Below are 21671 nucleotides of genomic sequence, written 5' to 3'. Positions count from 1 at the left end.
GCTCTTTAATGGATCTTCTGTTTTTCTGTCTTCTGACTTGTAGATTTTTAATGGTGCAAGTACAGTGTAATGGTTAGAGCAAGGTTGAAGGAACCATAACTCTCCAGGTGCTATCATAGTACAGCTCCAATCATCCCTGGCCCCTGCTCTCATTCAGTTCCCAGTCATCTGAAGCAACTTCTGCTGAAGATGGTACCTTTGGTCTGTTGCTTTTGCACACAAGAAGCATATATCCCTCCCTGGTGGATACGCCAATAATGCCAGCAAAAGGAGCACTGTGGATGACATGGCCTGTCACTCATAGAAGGCATATCATGGGGAAGCAGAAGATCAGAGGAGGCTGATACCAGATGACGTGCTATATAAGTGCATTGGTTACTCAAAGTAACTCCGATATAGGCTTCCCCTACAAGGTGCTATCAGCACTTCCAGGTGTATTTCTCAGTCCCCATCCCACTTTACAGGCGCCATGTTTGGTACAGGATTTACCATCCAGAGAATCATTTGCCTGGTCTGCATGAGCAGAAGACGAGATGTCAAAAGAGTTTGTGGACATTCCTGGGCTAGAATGCATTTCTACATAATATAAAACTACCTGCATGTACAAAACTAGGTGTCAGGGACAAAGATTCTGATATAGATTTCTCCTGGAGAAGCTAATTTTCTGGCCTGTGTGTGATTTTTCGAAAATGAGACTCTACTCCCACCCCACCATGACATGATGTGATAAAAGACTTAAGCTGTCATAATTTGTCCTCCTACACGCTGTTTACATAGACCAGGTATAATGAGCCTGAGTTTGTTTGACAAGGCTACTGCCATTTTTCTTGTGATGGGCACTCTGAAACCCTGGAGAGCTATGCCCAACATTTTCAGACAATGCTGTCTTTGAAGGACCAGTGACATGACTCTGTGTCAAGCTGTACCCTGTCATTCTAAATCTCAGAAGTTAGGGTACAGGAGAAGTTGTTTGGCCTATAGCAAAGGCTCCCTCTGTCAATTAAAATCATTTCTGCAAACCAAGATAACACACACACACACACTTGCTTTTTTTGCAGAATGTATACAGGTTACAGAATTCATCGTGGCATGGGGATCTTTTGTAAGCACAAAGTTTCCATTGGTCTGGTTATAGCTGAAATGGGAGGAATATATGAAGCTACCAACCACCAAGTCAGAGTTTTGGTCCATCTAGCTGAGCATTGACAACTCTTGGCTGACAGAGGCTCTCCAGAGTTCCAAACAGAAGTCTTCCCCAACTTCAACCAGAGATAAGAAGAGCCTGTTCAATTTGATGCCTGTGGGAAACACACAAGCAGGACCTGAGAACAAGAGCATTTTCTCCTTCTGTGGCTTCCAGTAACTGGTATTCAAAAGCATTACTGCCGCGGATCATAGAGGCAGAGCATAGCTGTCATGACTAGTAGCCATTGACAACCTTTTCCTCCATGAATTTGTCCAATCCCTTTTAAAGCCATCAGTTTAACCATGTGCTGTGTGAAGATGCCAGGGACCTGATCTGGGACCTTCTACCTGTGCAGAAAGTGCTCTCCCATTGAGCGAGGACCTGTTCCCTGAATGCCTGTGTTATGTGGACCAGCCCTTTGTCAATAGGGGCTACAGCACAAGGGCACAAGTGTCTTGTGGTGCTGTCTCCATAACTGACCCTAACTGCAGTGTGTGGTTCAAGAGCACAGCAGGAACCTTGTAGTATCTGAGACTTGCTGCTGCTGTAGATGCAGCACCAAATGAAGGAGTTTCTTGCTCTTCTTTTTTTTGCAAAAGCAGCCTCTCTCTGCTTGGTCTTTTGAAGAATATCCCCTGTCTCACAAATAAAGGAGCACATTACATTGTTGATGTCAACACTGATTGGTGAAGACACCAATAAGAAGGGTGCTGCTAAGGAAAGAGAAATATTAACTGACACAGACTCTGAATCGATGGCATCTCTGTTCCTGCTGGAGGGATTTCACCTCATTTAAAAGCAGCAGGCTTTGATGAAATAATGTATTCCTCCTCACCTCTTCCTCAGCTGTGCACCCAAATGAGAAGCTATCAGCTGCATGATCTTTTCGAAACAACTCTTAAGTCAAATCACATTCAACTGGCAAAACCTTTCACTCACAAAGATCCTTCAGATGGCTGATGTCTTCTGACCTCCCCAAGACAATGTAGGAGCCACTGTGTACATGGTACATCCTTTAAGAGCTAGCAAGGGGTGGAAGTCTCAGGCATCTTGGCTATCATGTCAGAGTTGCATGTGGGCAAGGAAGGCACCATAACTTATGAATATATTTATTTAGCAAGTTTTCCATACTGCCTGACAGCATTTCAGACACAACTGCCTGTGAGTCACTGAGGATTGAACATTTAACAACTGATGGCTGAGACATGTGCATGTGTGAATCAGTCAGTGGGTTTTTAAAAGACAGTAAAGTTATTGCTGTAAGCCCCGATAATTTGGCTTAGAAAGAGTAAGTCTCAGGGGAAACTCCACAAGAGCACATTGAAGTAGTCATATCAGGAAGATTCCCAATGCATGAGTTACAGTGGCCAAGGTATCCATGTCCTGGAAAGGTCAGAGGCAGAGTATCAGCCTATGTTGATCATAGTTGGAGGATGGATGGCGGCTAACAGATTGAGGTTGAATCCTGACAAGACAGAAGTACTGTTTTTGGGGGACAGGGAGCGGGTGGGTGTGGGGAATTCTCTGGTCCTGAATGGGGTAACTGTGCCCCTGAAGGACCAGGTGCGCAGCCTGGGAGTCATTTTGGACTCACAGCTGTCCATGGAGGCGCAGGTTAACTCTGTGTCCAGGGCAGCTGTCTACTAGCTCCACCTGGTACGCAGGCTAAGACCCTACCTGCCCGCGAACTGTCTCGCCAGAGTGGTGCATGCTCGAATTATCTCCCGCTTGGACTACTGCAACGCGCTCTACGTGGGGCTACCTTTGAAGGTGACCCGGAAACTGCAATTAATCCAGAATGCGGCAGCTAGACTGGTGACTGGGAGTAGCTGCCGGGACCACATAACACCGGTTCTGAGAGATCTGCATTGGCTCCCAGTACGTTTCCGAGCACGATTCAAAGTGTTGGTGCTGACCTTTAAAGCCCCAAAATGGCCTCGGTCCAGTATACCTGAAGGAGCGTCTCCACCCCCATCATTCTGCCCGGACGCTGAGGTCCAGCGCCGAGGGCCTTCTGGCGGTTCCCTCATTGCGAGAAGTGAGGCTACAGGGAACCAGACGGAGGGCCTTCTCGGTAGTGGCGCCCGCCCTGTGGAACGCCCTGCCATCAGATGTCAAAGAGATAAACAACTACCTGACATTCAGAAGACATCTTAAGGCCCTGTTCAGGGAAGTTTTTAATATGTAACGCTGTACTGTTTTTAACACTTGATTGGGAGCTGCCCAGAGTGGCTGGGGAAACTCAGCCAGATGGGCGGGGTATAAATAACAAATTATTATTATTATTATTATTATTATTATTATTATTATTATTATTATTATTATTGGCATTCTTCACCACAGAGGCTTCTTAACCCTCCAGTGAAGAGAAGGTTCTAGGTAGAAACTTCCCAAAATCATATATCTGATATGCCTGGAGGAGCACAATGATTTTGAGCATTTTGAGTCTGGATTCAGGTCCTGTCTAGGGACAGAACTGGCCTTGGTCACTCCTTTTTCTGGAGAAGGATGGAAGTGCAACCTTGTTGCTCTTGCTTGATCTCTCAGTAGCTTTCAATACAATGGACCACTATAACCTCCTAGGACTGTTGCCATGAGGGCACTGTTTTACAGTGGTCCTATTCCTCCTTCTAGGGCTATATCCAGTAATAGCTGCAAAGCATTATGTGTCTGGTTTCCAGATCCAGGAGCTGAGGAGTTTAGCAGTTCTGGAAAGAGCTGCACTGAGGAGTGACCAAGGCCAGTTCTGTCCTTAGACAGGACCTGAATCCAGACTTAAAATGCTCAGTCATTGTGCTCCTCCAGGCATGTCTGCAACTAAACCGTCACTGCTCTCTTTAACACCTTACCCAGAAAATGGAAATATTTGTGTTCAGGTGCCAGCTGTCAAATATCTCAGGGTCTAGGAAGGCTTATTTTAGGAGTGTCTGTATTATTGCCTCCTTCAATGTGGCAGCACTGCTCCCTCATGCAGAGATGTGTTGACCGCTCCCTGGACCCACCCAGCCAGCCCCATCAGCTAGCTTGAAGAAGCCATGATGGGCAAAAGACAAGAGAGCATGTCATAAATTCAGCTGCTATAAGCACCTCATCCACATCCTCAGACCTCATCAGCTGAAACTGGTCCCTCAAAATCAGGTTAGATGTTATACAAGACATCTCACCTGACTCCCTAATAGCAGCAGCATTCAAGTCAGCATGGAGAAAAGCAATTTTGCCCTCAAATAAGGCATCCACTTACACCAAAAAAAGTGGGCACATATATGCGTACACTTTGCAGAATTTCTATATACAGGTGCAAATTTAGAAGTAATTAATATAAATAGAAATGCAGTATGTCTCATCATAGTGGAGAAAACTGGGATTACTGGGATCAGGTGACCCATGCCTGCTCAATCCAGCTTCTAATTGTTGGTGGTCAACTTCAAACTCTCCTGCTCTCCCTTCTTGCAATTTTTATTATTATCTTAAACCAAACTTGAACCACACCTTTCTTCAAATAGAGGACTGTATTCTGACAATCCCTTGAAAGAGAGAAGTGTTCTTTGTAAAATAAGAAACATGGCCACCCTATCCTCAAACTGCCTGGCAAATTATTTCCAGCAAAGCTGTAATAGTTCCAACCCTCTGTTGTTCTGTCTGCCTAGATATATGCTGTCAGAGAAGATCATGTGCAGCTGGCATTGCTGCATTGTAGATGACCTGGAAGCACATGCAGTACCTTGGCACCTGAGATAAACAAGCTGTTTCGTGTGGACTCAAACCCTACTCACATGTAGGTTCTGCCTTTAAGGTGTGTGTGACACAACCTCTGCCCCTAGACCCTACCTAGGTACCAAGATTTTCATTCCAAGATGTTATTTATTGAGTTGAATAGGATCCAAAAGGCAGCAGTCTGATTGGTCCTAGAACAATAGGGTCCAGAATGCAGCAGTCTGATTGGTCCACAGGAGCCACCCAATCCAGCTCCAGGTGGAAGTGAATCCGCAACCTGATTGGCCTACAGGTGAATCCCAGAATTAGCCAGTCACGTGGGGCCCACTGTGTAAATAATGTATATAAAGCAGACATTCTGGGGGAACTTCCATTCCTCCTCACCACTATGAGCTGAATAAAGAGCATGAAATCCACTCTCGACTTGGAGTATATTTCACAAGAGTTGGCAACGTTTCCACATCACCACATGAACCCCTTGCCTTTCATTCTTTGCTTAACACCAGAGAGAGGAGCCTAATGTTTTTGGACTCCTACTTCCCATCAGTCCCAGCTGGCATGACCAATTGTCAGGACTGATAGGGGTTGTAGTTTAGCAACAGTTGGAGGGTCACAGGAAGTGCTGCCTGAGGCAAAGGACAAAATGGTGCCCACCTTCCATGTCCAGAAGGTGGTTGGATTGAGAGCTGACTCAAACTTCAAAGCTGGCAACAGAATAGCAGAATCCCCCAGCACACCTGAGGGCTGTGGTTGAGTTTAGGAGGCGCAGGACACTCCTGCTTCTGCCCTCCAACATAGGGGAACAGCCAAGGAAGTAGTGCTGCAGCCACTCCTCAGCTTCTGCCACCTGAGGCAGTTGCCTCCCTTTGCCCAATAGTTGCACCAACCCTAGTCAAAGGTTTGCCCCCCCTGCTTAACAATATGGAACAGGAATGGCCAAATGTCCAGCATGAAGATGTCAGAGTACCAGATACGTTCTACTACATGAAGCCACTATAAATGTCTACAAATGTGAGGTCGCTGTCAGTCCCTCATGCCATCATTTCTTCACTGTCTGCTCTCTTTCAAAGTAGTAACCAAAACTATTGTATCCGATCAGTGGTAGGTAATCACTGCTAAATTATAGTCTGTTAATAGAGATTCTTCACATTACAAGAATGCGTAACAAGTACTTAAAAGAATAATTTAATCTTAGAAATGATTAATGATAAGATATTTTCCTCTCTTGTCAAAACAAATGACTTGCTGAAAGTGAGATGGTGGTTCATCAACTTTTTTCGCAGGATAGTCGCAGATTTAGCCTACACATTTGGTTCTACACAATCACTCACTCAAATCTGCTTTCAAGAGGGAGGAGGGTTTTCTCAGTATAATCTCACCCGGAGGGGGTCAGTGGAAATAAGCAGGTTTTTCAGGCGCTTAAAAATATGTTTAAAAAGGCAACAACGGTATACAGTATAAAAGAGCGAGAAGCGTCTAATTCATTTTTGTCTTCAAAACTATAGATATATAATTTAAGTGGAAGGAATCAATATTAATTTAGAAAATAATGAATATGCTCTCTTTCTAGCCTGTTCCACCCCCTCCTCCTCCGCTTTTTTCTGGCTGTGTGTCTGTTGCCATGGGAATGGGGTTTGCTCACTAAGGGGAACAGCACTGGGGTTAATTCTGCCAGTACTTGCCACTTGTCTTTGCTTACCCTGGTTTGCTTCTCTTGTGTTTTGGCTGGGTCCACCAAGGTCAGTGGTGGTTGGGTAATTTAAGACTCTGAGCCTTGCATTCTCAAAGAGAGCAGTACCTCTTCAGATGGCATTGTGCATTCTGCATGACATTCTCCAGGCAAATGCATCTCTGGGGATGATCAGAAAGCTCCCTGCATGCAATGGTGGCTGGTGCCCATTGGAAATGGTGATACCAGTGGTAGACTTTGGGGGCTCAAATTTCAGCAGTGCTCAAGTTCAGCACCACCCCCACTGCTCATGCTCCATTCTACAGCATTGATTGATTGATTGATTGATTGATTGATTGATTGATTGATTTTATATACTGCCCTAAAGCCACCTGGACTGGATGTAAGAAGACAGACAGGTGGAACTGACTGAGGACAGATGGAAGTTAAGAACATAAGAATAGCCCATCTAGTCCAGCATCCAGTTCTCACTGGCTAACCAGATGCCTATGGGAAGCCGGCGAGCAGAACATTAGCCCAAGGGCCCTCTCTCCTCCTCTGGTTTCCAGCAACTGGTATTCAGAAGCATGGCTTCTTCTTTTTAATCATTTTTATTAAGTTTTCCATATTCGGAAGCATTGCTGTGGAGGTAGAGCATAGCCATCAGAGTTAGTCGCCATTGAATAGGGCAGTGTCCCTTTCATCTCAATGAATGATCCTCCACTACACCTCAGATAAATTCAGAACATAAACTAGGCCTTGAAGGCCTACCTTAGAACATCATAGCTCTGGACGATCAGTGATGATGACCTTAAAACTCAGCAATGCGTTGGGTACAACCAGTGCTTTTTCCTAGGGAGATGCAGGGGTACGCATACCCCTAAACATTTTGTGACTCTTTGTACTTTTGTCCATTTGCTGTATTTATTTTCCCCGATTTGAACTACAAAATGGTAGTTTTTCTTGAGTCAAAACTTTTTTTTGAGGAAAAAAGCACTGGGTACAACACCAGGCCAGCCTAGAGGGCCAAGGGGGTCTGTGTGGTGCTATTGTCCATGCTGCTACCATCTCCGTTTCCAGGAAGCCTCTTAATTTAGGATGGGCTTAGAGGGTTTGCATCTGGTATTGGGCCACAGGGACAGATTGGGGACACTGCTGGACAGGCACAGGATTGGGCATATCTATATGTGCTTCTGCATGCACCTTTTTAAAACAAAAAGACAGTACAACTGTACAATAGAAAGATTAAAATATCACACCCAAATTCCATGGCCATTTCTCTCGCAATCCTTGCACATTGCCTCTGTTGCTGAAATTCTATATCAAGGTATTGCCAGCTGTACTCTATTCAACAATAACGCCTATCTGTTTGAGTCTTCATAGGGCATTTACATGGCTGGTGAAAGCAATTATTCACCTCTCTTTTGTAGTTTGGGGGGTTCTGTTTACTTCCAAACAGATAGCTGCAATTTTCCTCTTGGTCATACTGGCTGGTGACTGAGAGAGGGTTAAGAGGAGTCAGTCTACCACTGAGAAGTAAGTTGTATACTGTAGATATCGAGGTTCCCCCATAATCCTTCCAGAAAAAACATTTCAGATTTCACTCGGAGAGTATGGAAACTCACATAGATTCATTGAAGCCCTAAGGCCCACTATGGAAACATTTGAGACTGCAAAAGCAAAGTATTCTTAGAACAATTATTGTGGTTGTTTCTTGTTGGTTTTAACATAGGGCATATATGCTACCTTTTATTCTTCTTCTTCTTTTATTAAAGGAATTGGGTTTATATCTTTGAAAATCATACTATAAACACAAACTCCTTAAATCTGTGCACCAGCCAGATCTATAGCATGCCTGCGGCAGAAACCCACTTCTAAATCTCCAGCTTGCTATGGGAGAGGAAGACCTCTATGATGTGACTTTGCTGAACATAGAGATCTCCCCAAGCTAGATAACTTCTACATTCCATTCTGGAACTACAGCCTTGAATGGACACAACATACATTTGATGACTGTCCTCCAGAAGCAAACGGGTGCTATGAGTGAGAATAAACTTGGGGCCGTAAGCACACTTGCTAGGGAGGAAGCCCTGTTGAACAAAGTGGGAATTACTTCTGAGTAAACATGCACAATTGTGCTGTAACTCAGTGCCCTGGTTATACCTCAGTCTATCAGCAAATCAAGAGATGTGTTCAGGGAAGAATTGAATCACTAACAATCCAGGAAGTTTGCTTTTATCTCACAGCATCTTAGGCCTAGAACACATATGGCAACATTATTTTGAGATAATGAAATTAAATAGTAGTATCTGATCTTCTTGGGCTGCCGCAATTTAAGCTCCCAGAGTTTCCCCTTCCTTTTGCCTTTGTCGATTGCATATGAAAGGAGGCGTTTAGTCTCCTTCAAACGTACAGCCGCAGAATTGTGTGATCTCCTCTTCCCTTGGAAATACAAAAGGGTGGGCATCTTGACGTGACATTTAAAAACCTGTCTGTGGCTCTTAGCATGTTACGTTCCCTCTCCCAAGTCAAGCTTGTCACAGAGAATGTAGAACAGCAGCTAAATGATAATGATTATTTTGAAGTGTCAGATTCTGATCTTTCCCACATTGTGCCCCATGTAGGATAAGATTTTCCTAATGCATAAACAATAACTATGATTATGATTTTTGACAATGAAGGTGTTGGGGAAATGCTATTCTTGTGTAAAACCTGCCATTTTGGGGAGGGAGAGAGAAAGAGAGTAACACCCAGGACTATATGTTTTTCATCCCCCCCCCCATAGATGTCTGTGGCATCTCTAGCATCAAATGAAAAGACTTATAGTATATTTTAATAGTCCAACACTGCATTATGATTATGATGATGACTAGCAAACCTAGATCCCACTGGAGGGGGGGGCGAGTTGCCCATAGTGGTCTCCCCCAGCAGCATGCTGCCCCCCTTGCCAGATTCTAATTGGTAGGGTGGGCTACATTACCAAGTGGCATTTCAGGCTCACTTTACATGTGTATAGACAGACCCTCCAAGTGTCCCTATTTTCCAAGGACAGCCCCGGATTTACAGAAATCATCTCACTTTCTGATTTGATCACAGAATGTCCCACTTTTCCTTCGGACATCCCTATTTTCATCAGAGAAATGTTGGAGGGTGTGGAGTTATCTTACCCCCTGATCCAAGGAGATAAGTGACTATGCAACCTTTGCAAGACATCTGAAGGCAGCCCTTTATAGGGAAGTTTTAAAATGTCTAATGTTTTGTTACGTTTTTATGTGTTGGAAGCCGCCCAGAATGGCTGGGGCAACGCAGCCTTCTGGTGGTTCCCTCACTGCGAGAAGTGAAGTTACAGAGAACATAGGCACAGGGCCTTCTTGATAGTGGCGCCCACCCTGTAGAACACCCTCCCATCAAATGCCAAGGAGATAAAGAGCTACACAACTTTTAGAAGACATCTGAAGGCAGCCCTGTATCGGGAAGGTTTTAAGGTTTGATGTTTTATTATGTTTTTATACATGCTGGAAGCCGCCCAGAGTGACTGGGGCAATCCAGCCACATGGGTGGGGTATAAATAGTAAAATTATTATTATTATAACCCAGTCAGATGGGCAGGGAGTAGTAGTAGTAGTAGTAGTAGTAGTAGAATAGGATGTCCCTATTTTCATCAGAGAAATGTTGGAGGGTATGTATGTGGGCAAGTACACCCCAGTAATGGTTCAGACCCTGACCTAGGTATGCATTATGTTGTAGTGAAGTTGGCATTCTCCAAAGGGTAGCATCTGCCAGAGCACATGCATTGGGATGGGATCTCCAGAGCCAGTGTGGTGTAGTGGTTAAGAGCGATAGACTCGTAATCTGGGGAACCGGGTTCGATTCCCCGCTCCTCCACATGCAGCTGCTGGGTGACCTTGGGCTAGTCACACTTCCCTGAAGTCTCTCAGCCTTACTCACCTCACAGAGTGTTTGTTGTGGGGGAGGAAGGGAAAGGAGAATGTTAGCCACTTTGAGACTCCTTCAGGTAGTGATAAAGCGGGATATCAAATCCAAACTCTTCTTCTTCTTCTTGGAAAACATTTAATGGCCAGCACCACCTTGTTCATGATGCTGTCCCTGCCCCCAATGTATGCATGTTGGGGGCAGGACTGGCATTATTAACAGGTTGATGCTCATCACTCCACACATGCCAAGTGGGCTTTGAGCTCCATGCAGTGCAGCTGCCACTCAGCTGAGCCACATCAGCTGCAGTGGCAGCCTTGGCAGTGGGGACATGGGGTCCTGCCGGGGACTTGGCATTTGCCCGACCCTGCAGGGTGCTGGCACCACGTCTAATTGCTGTATATGCTTTTCAGGGATCAGATAACCGGACTGAATTCAACTGCTCCCCTCATACTAATAATTCCTCTGCTGTTGTGTCCTGGGACTCTGTATCCTAAGCTACATCACATAATTTACATGTTATTTTATTGGGGATTTAACCATGATAAGGAACACAGATAGACAGGGTATATCTTGATTTCCATCTGAAGGTAACAGGCAATTCTGATTGCTGTATCATCTCACCCAGGATGTCTGGAACACAGTGGAGAGAACTCATTGGGTGCCAGGGAATTTGTAGCTTAGAGTTCTTCTGATACTGCATAAGCTCTTGACTGCTATAAAATTACATGGAAAATGAAAATCAGGTGCACTGAGAAATAAAGGGGAAAATGAGCAAGGGTTGTGTCACATTAAGGAGCATCCTCGCCAGCAAAGATGGTCCGCTTGTGGCAGGACATCAATTTCACAAGCCAAGATCCTTTGTCCTTCCCTGCAGGCACAGTACAAATAAATGAGTTTCCTTTTCTTCCTGGAATGTTGGTGCTAAGCAATACATAGCTTTTATTACCGCACCACTCTAGTGCTTTGAAAAGAGGGCAGGGGCTCATTGAAGAAATATAAAAATGAAATAGTGGAGCAATGGGATCTAAAAGTTAAGGAAATTGCTTTCTGCAAGCTGTGTAAACTTCAATTAGGAGACAAAGAGCTCTGTTCTCTTCTCAAAGCTGTGCATGCTTAGCTTGCAATGCAGGAACAAGGGAAGGGCCAGAACTCAGAGGTATAGCATCTGCTTTGCATGCAGAAGAACATGGATCCAATCCCTGGCATCCTCTAGGTAGGACAGAGAAAGAGAGGGAGACTCAAAACCCTGGAAAGCCATTGAGTGTCAGCATACATCATGGGTAGCCAACTGCATGCTCTGCCAGTGTCGTTAGACTCCAACTCCCATCAGCCCCAGTCAGCATGGCTAATGGTCAGGAGTGATGGGAGTTGGAGTCCAGAGACATATGACGTGTTGCCTGCTCCTGCTGTAAACAATACAAAGCTGGATGAATCAAATGGTCTGACTTGGTATAAGGCATCTTACTATGTGTTTAACCACCTATTAGGGATGTGCACAGCCCCCCACCCACCGATGATGATGATGATGATGATCTTATTTGTAGCCTGTGTCTCTGACTGGTTTGCCCCAGCCACTCTGGGCAGCTTCCAACAGATATAAAAGCAAAATGAAACATCAAACATTTAAAACTTCCCAATACAGGGCTGCCTTCAGATGTCTTCTGAAAGTTGTATAGTTATTAATCTCACTGACAGCTGATGGGAGGGTGTTCCACAGGGCGGGTGCCATGACTAAGAAGGCCCTGTGACTGGTTCCCTGTAACTTCACTTTTCGCCTTTAGGGAACCGCCAGAAGGCCCTCAGAACTGGATCTTAGCATCTGGGCTGCACAACGGGGGTGAAGACCCTCCTTCAGGTATACTGAGCCGAGGCCATTTAGGGCTTTAAAGGTCAGCACCAATACTTTGAATTGTGCTTGGCATTTGGTTTTATGATAACATGTTATTGTTTCGTTGCCCTCCTTTCTTTGGATTGTTTTTATGTATGTGAATAATCAACAGTATGGAAATGTCTTGAATCACATTAAAATAAACAAAGTAAACACCAGGAACAAAGGATGCAGAGACTAGGTGGGACTGACAAATGAATCTGAAATTAAATCCAGTGACTTTGCATAGGCCCCTTTGGTAGGTTTGCACTCTAATTACTGGTTCAGACAATGCCTGTAGTTGTACAACTCTGTTTATAACAAGGCATGGTGGCAACCTGGCTAGGATCCTGTTCCCTCTTGAATCCTTGGATTTCCCCAAGCTCAGCACAGTCAAATTCCCCTCTTCTACTCATGAAATCTGTCACTAAAAATTAAGCTCAGCAGTTTTGCCAGTCTAAGGAGGGGAATATTAGTTGGTCATCAAGTGAGCTTCATTCTCTTCTCTAAGAATGATAAAATGGATCATCCAGGCAGTGGCGGAAGAAGGGGGTGGGGGATGCGGTCTGCCCCAGGTGTCATCACTGAGCGGGGGTTGACAAAATGAGTTTTTTAAAAAAAAATTGGGCTCACAAAACTTTTTAGGAGTGACGTGGTGGCTTAGGCGCCTGCAGGTTCTGTGCTGCCTGAAACAGCAGCGTGGGACTTGTGTCTGCCTGCTGCTTCTCCCTCAGCCGCCCTACAGCTGAGGGGGAGGCGGCAGAGAGGCTCCAAGCATTGGAGAGGCTCCCCATGGGCAGATCGCCCCGCCCCCAGCTGCAGGACACGCCCCCACACTAGGCACCTGAGCGGCTAGCTGCGTCGCTGCATCCAGGTGTGGTGCATAAATATCAGCTCCAAGCAAGCCTCAAGATTTTTATAGAGAACTTGACTGGGGGACAACTGATTAGTCCAAGGGAACTGCCAAAAGAACCCATAATGAATCCGTTCCCATGAAGCAAACTCTGTCAACTGGAGCATTCATCAAAGTGTGTTTTAGGTTATATCATTGCCTTGAAATGTATGCTCATAATGGAAATGCCATTTGATCTTTCCAAGTAAAACATGACTATTAAAGTCAGCGCCCAACTCTTGCCACATGATTAAACTCGAGGTTCCATAAAACCCACCTTCTCCTACTCCCTGTTTTAGATGGTATGGGGTTGTATTTCATGACCGTTTCTCTCTGGAGTCCATGTTGGTTCCGAGTATTGACTACACAGAAAACAATAGCAGCAAACCTACCTCTTTCTTCACAATTCCACAATAAATTATTTGAGATTGTGTAACAGACTTCACTGACTGTCCCTATCACCATTGCGCTGAAATTTAAATTGTGCACCTGTTAATAATATTTGGGGAAAGTGCGTGCATTATTTTCAGAAATAAAAGCAAACTGTGCTTAATAAAAAATAATGCATGTGACAGATATTATCTGGCTTTATTGAATGTCTAAATAATTTGCCCTCTGGTGGCTACTGGAAATGGAGGGGGAGATATAGTGGGTCCATCTCTACTTCATTGCATACAGGTATTAACTGGAAGTGATATGTTACAATGCTTCACAGGAGTAAATATGTCACTATTATACGTCCCTATTAAAATGACAAGTATCCTATCCGACCCTTTCCCATTACATACTGCTAAATGTTCTACTCCACCTGCTGTGTGCTGCATTCATTTACACTGTGGTAACCTGTGCAACACTGTATTTTAAAACAAAACAAAAAACAAATAGTTGCTTATCTTCAAGTTAAAGCAGGGATGGGGAACCTGTGGCTCCAAGTGTTATTAGACTACAGTTCCCATCATCCCTGACCACTGGCCATGCTGGCTGGAGCTGATGGGAACTAGAGTCCAGAAGACCACAGATTTCCCATCCCTGGGCTGAAGATATGCTGCTGAAAGACAACCGTCCTGCAGTTTGTTATTAACTGCTAAAAATGAGCTTGGCTGGTGTGTGAATTGGCAGGCTGTGCGTTACATGGTGCATTAGTAGTCATTCATCTGCATTTTGCATGTACCATAACTAAAGAATGGGACGTGGGTGGCACTGTGGTGTAAACCTCAGAGCCTAGGGCTTGCCAATCAGAAGGTCAGCGGTTTGAATCCCCGCGATGGGGTGAGCTCCCGTTGCTCGGTCCCTGCTCCTGCCAACCTAGCAGTTCAAAAGCACAACAGTGCAAGTAGATAAATAGGTATGGCTGTGGTGGGAAGGTAAACGGCGTTTCTGTGCGCTGCTCTGGTTCGCCAGAAGCGGCTTAGTCATGCTGGTCACATGACCTGGAAGCTGTACACTGGCTCCCTCGGCCTATAGAGTGAGATGAGCGCTACAACCCCAGAGTCATCCGCGACTGGACCTAATGGTCAGGGGTCCCTTTACCTTTACCTAGATAAAGAATATTTCTCTCCCCTCCCCCACAGCTTTAACTTCTGTAAAACTAGGTAAGGGTAAAACTAGGTAACCTGAAGGATGGTAAATCTAGCAACAAAATAAAAGCAAGCCTTTCTCAATGGCCAAAACAGGGAGAGTTTAGAGTATTGATAATGAGAATTTATTTCTAGTCCTGTTTTTTCACCTTCTGGACACTTCACCTCAGTTCTGTATACCTGAAGGAGCTTCTCCATGCCCACCGTTCAGCCCAGACACTGAGATCCAGCACCGAGGGCCTTCTGACAGTTCCCTCACCAGTCGCAAAGGAAGGGGGTGCTGTGGGTGTGGGCCACCCCAGGTGTCACCAAGGGGTGTGTGTGACAAAATGCAGAGAATATTTACAATAAAAAACATAGAATTGTAGAGTTGGAAGGGACCCAAGGGTCATCTAGTCCAACCCTCTGCAATGCAGGAATCTCGGCTGAAGCATCCATGACAGATGGCCATCCATGAAGGGAGAAACTTCCATAAACAGCCCAGTGGGAACTGAGCATGTTCAGTGATGACAGAATGCTGACTGTCACCAGGAGAGATAAGAACAGAAAGAGGAGAAAATGAAGCAAATAGCAACCCCACACTGCAACATTTTATTGCAGCTCCCCCTGCTTTGTCCTAATTTCTATGCAATTCCACATCAGTTTGCCAGTTTTGTGCATTGCCTCATGGGCAGTTTATAAAACAAAACTTGTTATGTTAATATTTCTGTTGTTTGTTTGTTTCATTGATGAATCACTTCCCAGGAGGCATTCTGAAGTGATTTACAGTGTAATAACATATATATTCAAGAGTTACTTATATAAAAACAGACCTACGGTTCCCAGAGTGGATTAACAATCAATCCCACAGGGAACTCAGGGAACTGTAGCTCTGGGAGGAGACTAGGGGTCTTTTAATTACTCTCAGAACCCTTAACAAGCTACAGCTATAGCTCCCAGAATTTTGGTAGCAAGCCATGACTGTTTTAAATGGCATCACAGTGCTTTTAGTGAATGTGGTCTACATTTCTAATATATTATAGAGTATATTAAGGAGGGGTGCATTTTAAAATGTCTTGAGGAGCCCATGCACAAATGTAGGATGCTAACATCACATTTATTGTGTAGATACACACATGCGCATGCACACACACACACACACACACACACACAGAGGGGGAGGTAGTAAACCTATTTCATGTTGGGTGAGTGCAAGAAGAGTTTGGATTTAATATCCTGCCTTTCACTCCCTTTAAGGAGTCTCAAAGCGGCTAACATTCCCCTTTCCCTTCCTCCCCCACAACAAACACTCTGTGAGGTGAGTGGGGCTGAGCGACTTCAAAGAGGTGTGACTGGCCCAAGGTCACCCAGCAGCTGCATGTGGAGGAGCGAAGACGCGAACCTGGTTCCCCAGATTACGAGACTACCGCTCTTAACCACTACACCACACTGGTTCACCACACTGGCAAGGTGCAGTCACAATGCCCTTCATCCATAGGCTAATAGTCTATGCTTTGACCATGGTCCGCTTTAATCTCTCATTGCAAATGACCAGTTATTCCTCTATGCTGACATTTCCCCAGTTACCACCTGGCAATGGAGGCCCCAGAAACCAAGGGTTAGAGCTCACCAAAAGCTTATTTCCCTGCAGTGTGGTGACCGGATTACTGCTGTGATCACCCTTTACAGATCAAAGAAGGACTGGGGTAATTTGTGTGTGTGTTTCCCTGGTGCATTGCAAACCTCTAGAAATAGAATGGAAATGAAGAGCAGCACACACACACACACACACACACACACACACACACACACACAAAAATACATCTCTGGGAGCCTTTGCTGAGAACAGACAAAGAATACATGTTGAAATATATCTCCCATCAGCAGAATAATTCCCAGCGATGTTTAGAAATGCATATAGCTTAATTTGTTTTAGACAAACTGACTAACAAAGCAATATTCCCGAAGCCAATTTGGGGTGGGTGATATGTTCAAATAGCCTTAAGCTTGTTGTCCAGCTGCCAGGACTGGGATAATATGGCACAACTTGCTTCTAGTGACTCTTTGCCTAACGTGCCACCTAAAATTATTTTCCAGGATTGCTAATGAAAAGACTCTCATCCTTTCCATCACTTCGACTCTCCAGCTTATGGAAGAGCAGCATTTCAATGAGCCCTGAAGATGGATCTTAAATAATGGCTTTTATATTTTCAAAGGGAGAGCAGGCATTGCTTCCTTGACCGACTTTGGAGATCTTCTTGCACCAGCACAAACTAGGTAGCAATCTCATGCATACTAAGCCCCACTGAATACAGTGAGGCTTACTTCTGAGTAAACATGCATAGAGTCCTGCTGTTTGGCTGAAATCCTATGTACATTTACCTGGGAGGAAGCCCTACTTACTTCCAAGCAAATTTGTGTGTAGCAAGTCTAAGTGACATTTCTCCTTCACTCCATATGGATAACTCAGCTGGTTAGAGCAGGAGGCTGATAAAGCCAAGGTTTCAGGTTTGATCCCCAAAAGGGACAGCTGCATATTCCTACATTGCAGGGGGTTGGACTAGAGCCAGCAGTTCACAACTTGTGGGTCCCCAGATGTTGTTGGACTACAACTCTCATCATCCCTGAGCTCTGGCCCTGCTAGCTAGGGGTGATGGGAATTGTAGTTCAACATCTGGGGACCCACAGGTTGAGAAAGGCTGAACTAGATGATCGTCAGGGTCCCTTCCAACTGTATGATTCTATGACCATGACATGTAGCAGTTTAGTTTAGTGGAACTTTTTAAACATGCCACCTTTCCCAATAGGGGAGACTACATTTCCAACAAGTGTGTGCCCTGTAGCTACCTGAATAAATCTTTTTACGTCACAAATGTTCTGTTTGGGGGGCTTTTTTGTCCCACTTGTGTTTTGCTCTAATGTGAGAGTGTCCCTTCAAAGAAAAACAATCCTCTTTGTTCTTCTGGTGCCACATTGCACCCCACTAACTAACTCCTTGTGCCCTGGTGTCATAGGGAAATGCCTTATAGTATTTCTAACACCAGCCTATCCCATGGCAAGAAAGGGGAGGAGATTACTTGAACAGTCATAAGAGGGGGAGGCAAAATCTCCCATTAAAACCCCCCAAATCCAATGGTTGGGGTTTTCCAGTCTCCCGCATAAGAGACCTCAAGCAAATGTCAACAGTGCAACTTTTGCTTTTCTTCCAGCAAAAGGAGAACAGCTGTTTGTTTTACCAAGGTGGAAGACTTTCATGCTGCAGCTCCCATACCAATTTACTGGGGAAGATGAGGAGTAAGGCCCATTGACACTGATGAACTTCTGGCACCAACTGAAAACAATTCTATTAGGCCTTTGAATGGGGGGCGGGGAGACAAGGGGCGTGGCTGACCTGGCCTGGAGATGGTGGAAGGAGGGAGGCATGCGTCTGTTCCAAAATGGAACCAAACAAAAGACAGCTTCCTTCTTCTAAGTGCAATGAAAAAGATGTTCATTCCAAAACCGTGTGTGTGTGTGTGAAGTGCTTTTCCCCTTTTCATCTCTCCACTGCAGTAAGAGGAGCTGGGGGGAAATTATTATGGGATGCGCTCCACCTAAAGCTGTGGTTGCTGTAGTCAGTTTCACTGAGCTGTGGGTGCAAACTGCATCCTGCTGCAATCCATGGCTCATCTCCCACTGAGGTTGGAAGCTTCTGCAGCTTTATCACCTCGTTGTGATATTTCAAGATGGGCCACCTCTAACCTAAGAGAGAGATGATGGGGATGCATAGTATTATGCATGGTTTGGAGGAGGTGGACAGAGGGAAGTTGTTATACCTCTCTTATAACCCTAGAATGCAAGGATATCCAAGTTGAATATTTGAAAATTCAGGACAGGTAAAAGAACATACTACTTTACATAGGGCTCGTCCATACTTCCTTTTGTACTAAGTTTCTAGACACAGGTCTTGCTCCGATTCAAATGCGGGTTTTCCTGGGGAAAGCAACAGGACAAAACAAGAAAACGAAAACCCAACCAGATCTGGAAAGCCTAGAGCAGGCATGTCCAACAGGTAGATCAACAGGTCCTGGTCCAACAGGTCCTGGTTGACCTCTGGCCCCTCAGCGATCTCCTTACAAATAAGCAAAAAAAGCACACACACAAAAAAACAAGTCAACGTTGGCTTCCTTAAAAAAGCTCCACAACCTTGGGTAGATCACTGCCAGTCTTTTTACGACAATGAGTAGATCCCTGCCAGTTTTTTTTATACTGTGAGTAGATCACAGTCTATTGAGAGTTGGACCTGGCCTAGAGGAAAAGTGTGACTGAGCCCTTAGTTTAGCTATAGAACAGGCATGTCGAACTCCCAAGAGACTGCGGTCTACTCCCACTATAAAAAAAAAAACTGGCAGTGATCTACCCACTGGATTGGATTGACCAAACTCTTGTTGAGCTTTTTGGGGGGAGCCAAAGTTCTTGAGCCTTTTTTTGGAGCGCTCAATCAGGATCACGCAATTGACAAGGGAGGCATCATTCTAGGAATAGCAGCTGCTGGGAATCACAGGTGGGCAGAGTGCTTTTGTGCTCAGGTTCAGCTTGCAGGCTTCCCACAGGCATCTGGTTGGCCACTGTGAGAACAGGATGCTGGACTGGATGGGCCATTGGTCTGATCCAGCAAGCTCATCTTATATTCTTATGTTCAATTCTAGCAGGGGCAAACAGCATCGGCAGTGGAGTAGCCTGTAACCACCTGGACGCCATCATGATCACAAACCACCACAAATGCACAATTTAAAAGGATGTCAGAGGGAGGGTCTTACAGTTAGTAATTGGTCCTTATGTTTCTTATACAAGATAAGAGCCTCAAGAGCAGCACAAGCCGCTGTACCTCTGCATCCTAAGGTAAACTTCGAATCACCCCAAATCCTACATCCCCATGACCAGGAGTCTAACCCCCTAGAGATGCCCCAGCACTGACTCTGGTTGAAAACATTGGTTTCATGCAACACACTTTAATATATTATTCCTACAGCCACATAGGAATAAAGACCTGGTGTTTGCACCCGCAAATAAGCTTTCGGCTACCCTAGATCATACACCCCTCCCCACTACTCCAAAATTTGCCCCATATTAGATAACCTAAATTGGCATCTTAAAAAGTATTGGTGGGCACACAAGTGCATTTCTTGGGTGGAAGAGTTCCATCATGTCAAATTTCTGAAAAAGAAAAAATTATATACTCCTCTAGAATGCTCCTATCCAAAACTTGTCTTCCTTAAAAAGAATTCCTCTTGATTTTGACTTTGAGCTAACTTTCAAGAGACTATGTTTAGGACTGCTGCTGTCTTTTACTTTCCTTTTCATTATTCAGTTCTAATTTCCAGGAGCTGACAGGTGTGGGTGGTTGTTGTTGATGTTCTGGTTAGGATTTGCAAATCCCCTGTTCCTCATTCCCACTATTACACACAGGTGCATTCAGCACCCAGAACATGCTCAGAGTCATTTTGGCCTCATGGCACAAATTCCAAATCCCCTTGCAGGTTCTTTGAGCCCAAGCTCTTGCCATAGTGCATGCACTTTTGGAAAAATGTCTTTGGTTATTTAAATATTGTACTACTTCTCCATTTCCCTGCCAATTGCTCGAAACAGGTAACAAAAACCCTAAATCAAAAAAGCAGCAATGAAGTATCAATAGAGAACTCCTTGGGTATTTTTTTGTAATACTCAAATAAACCAGAATAAAAATGAATAAATCTATAGCAAGATGTTCCAGCTTTAAAGGAAGGGCCTCGGATTAAAGGGTCCAGCTCAGTTCATGAACTGATGAACAGAAGGGGTCCCCAAAATACAGTAGGACTGGCTTATCACATTTTGAAATAAGTTAGCCCCCCCATAAAGACTAGAGTCTACAATTGCCTACTGGGGAAGGACCTGTGCAAAAAAATGGGCCAAGCCACGCCTCTGCCTTTCTGCTCCCTCTTCTCTCTCTCGCTCTCTCTCTCTCTCTCACACACACACTTTACTAGGGGACATGGTTCCAACTTGAAAAAAAATATGGGGGGGACAGGTAAGCCCCGCCCTGCAGAATCGATCACATGACACTGTGCATGAACACCATTTGAATGGCAATGCCCATCAACTTAGGGGGGGGGCTCTCAAATATGTTATTGGGGGGAGAAGACACACACACCCCGCTGCCCGTGAGTAAACATGCATAGAACTGCGATCTAAGGCTGAGATTTTGTGCAGGCTTACTTTCTTGGACTCTAAACGTGCAGTCGATGAAGCTTACCTCCAAGCAAAGCTGCCTTGATTGGGTCAGAGCCATTCACACGTTATGCTCAGAACGCGCGGCTGGGGGCGGGGAGGCGAGTTTCACAATTACCAACCGACAGGAAAGATTCCACCCTTTTGGGGTGCGGGGTGCGCTTTGTGAGTTGCTGGAAGCCTAGAGCCCCGTGCTAATGTGGAGATTGTGAGAAGGCAATATTTGGTCCATTTTCCTTCCGTGCCACAGACTGAAAACAACCTCCCTTATGTGTTTATCGGGGTTTACTCTTGGGCGGTGCTTTTTTCTGGGGGGACGCGTACCCCTAAATATTTTGTGAATCTTTGTACTTTTGTCCATTTACTGCATTTATTTTCCCCGATGTGAACTGTAAAATGGTGATTTTCTTGAGTCAAAATGAGAGTACCCCTAAACATTTTTTTGGGGGGGAGCGCTGCTCTTGGGTAAGTGCGCGTAGAATTGCAGCCTTCTGCAGGCATCCACAACCCACGTAAGCCGGGAGGCTTCAGAGCTGCTGATTCACATGTCGATCTATGGGGATCACTGGGTCAATTAGCTTTTGGAAGCCCTTTAGGCTACAGAG

At 45.0% G+C, this 21671-nt stretch overlaps 1 long non-coding RNA gene across 3 annotated transcripts in view; it reads right to left on the bottom strand.

The window, feature by feature from the left end:
* The window catches only part of LOC310745844, a 69791-nt gene that overhangs the window by 11462 nt on the left and 36658 nt on the right, over window positions 1-21671 (bottom strand). The gene's annotated exons all lie outside the window — the stretch shown is intronic.

This window comes from Podarcis filfolensis (genome assembly GCF_964270895.1).
Source record: "Podarcis filfolensis genome assembly, chromosome: 12".
NCBI lineage: Eukaryota > Metazoa > Chordata > Lepidosauria > Squamata > Lacertidae > Podarcis > Podarcis filfolensis.
This window is presented reverse-complemented; position numbering and strand designations above follow the sequence as displayed.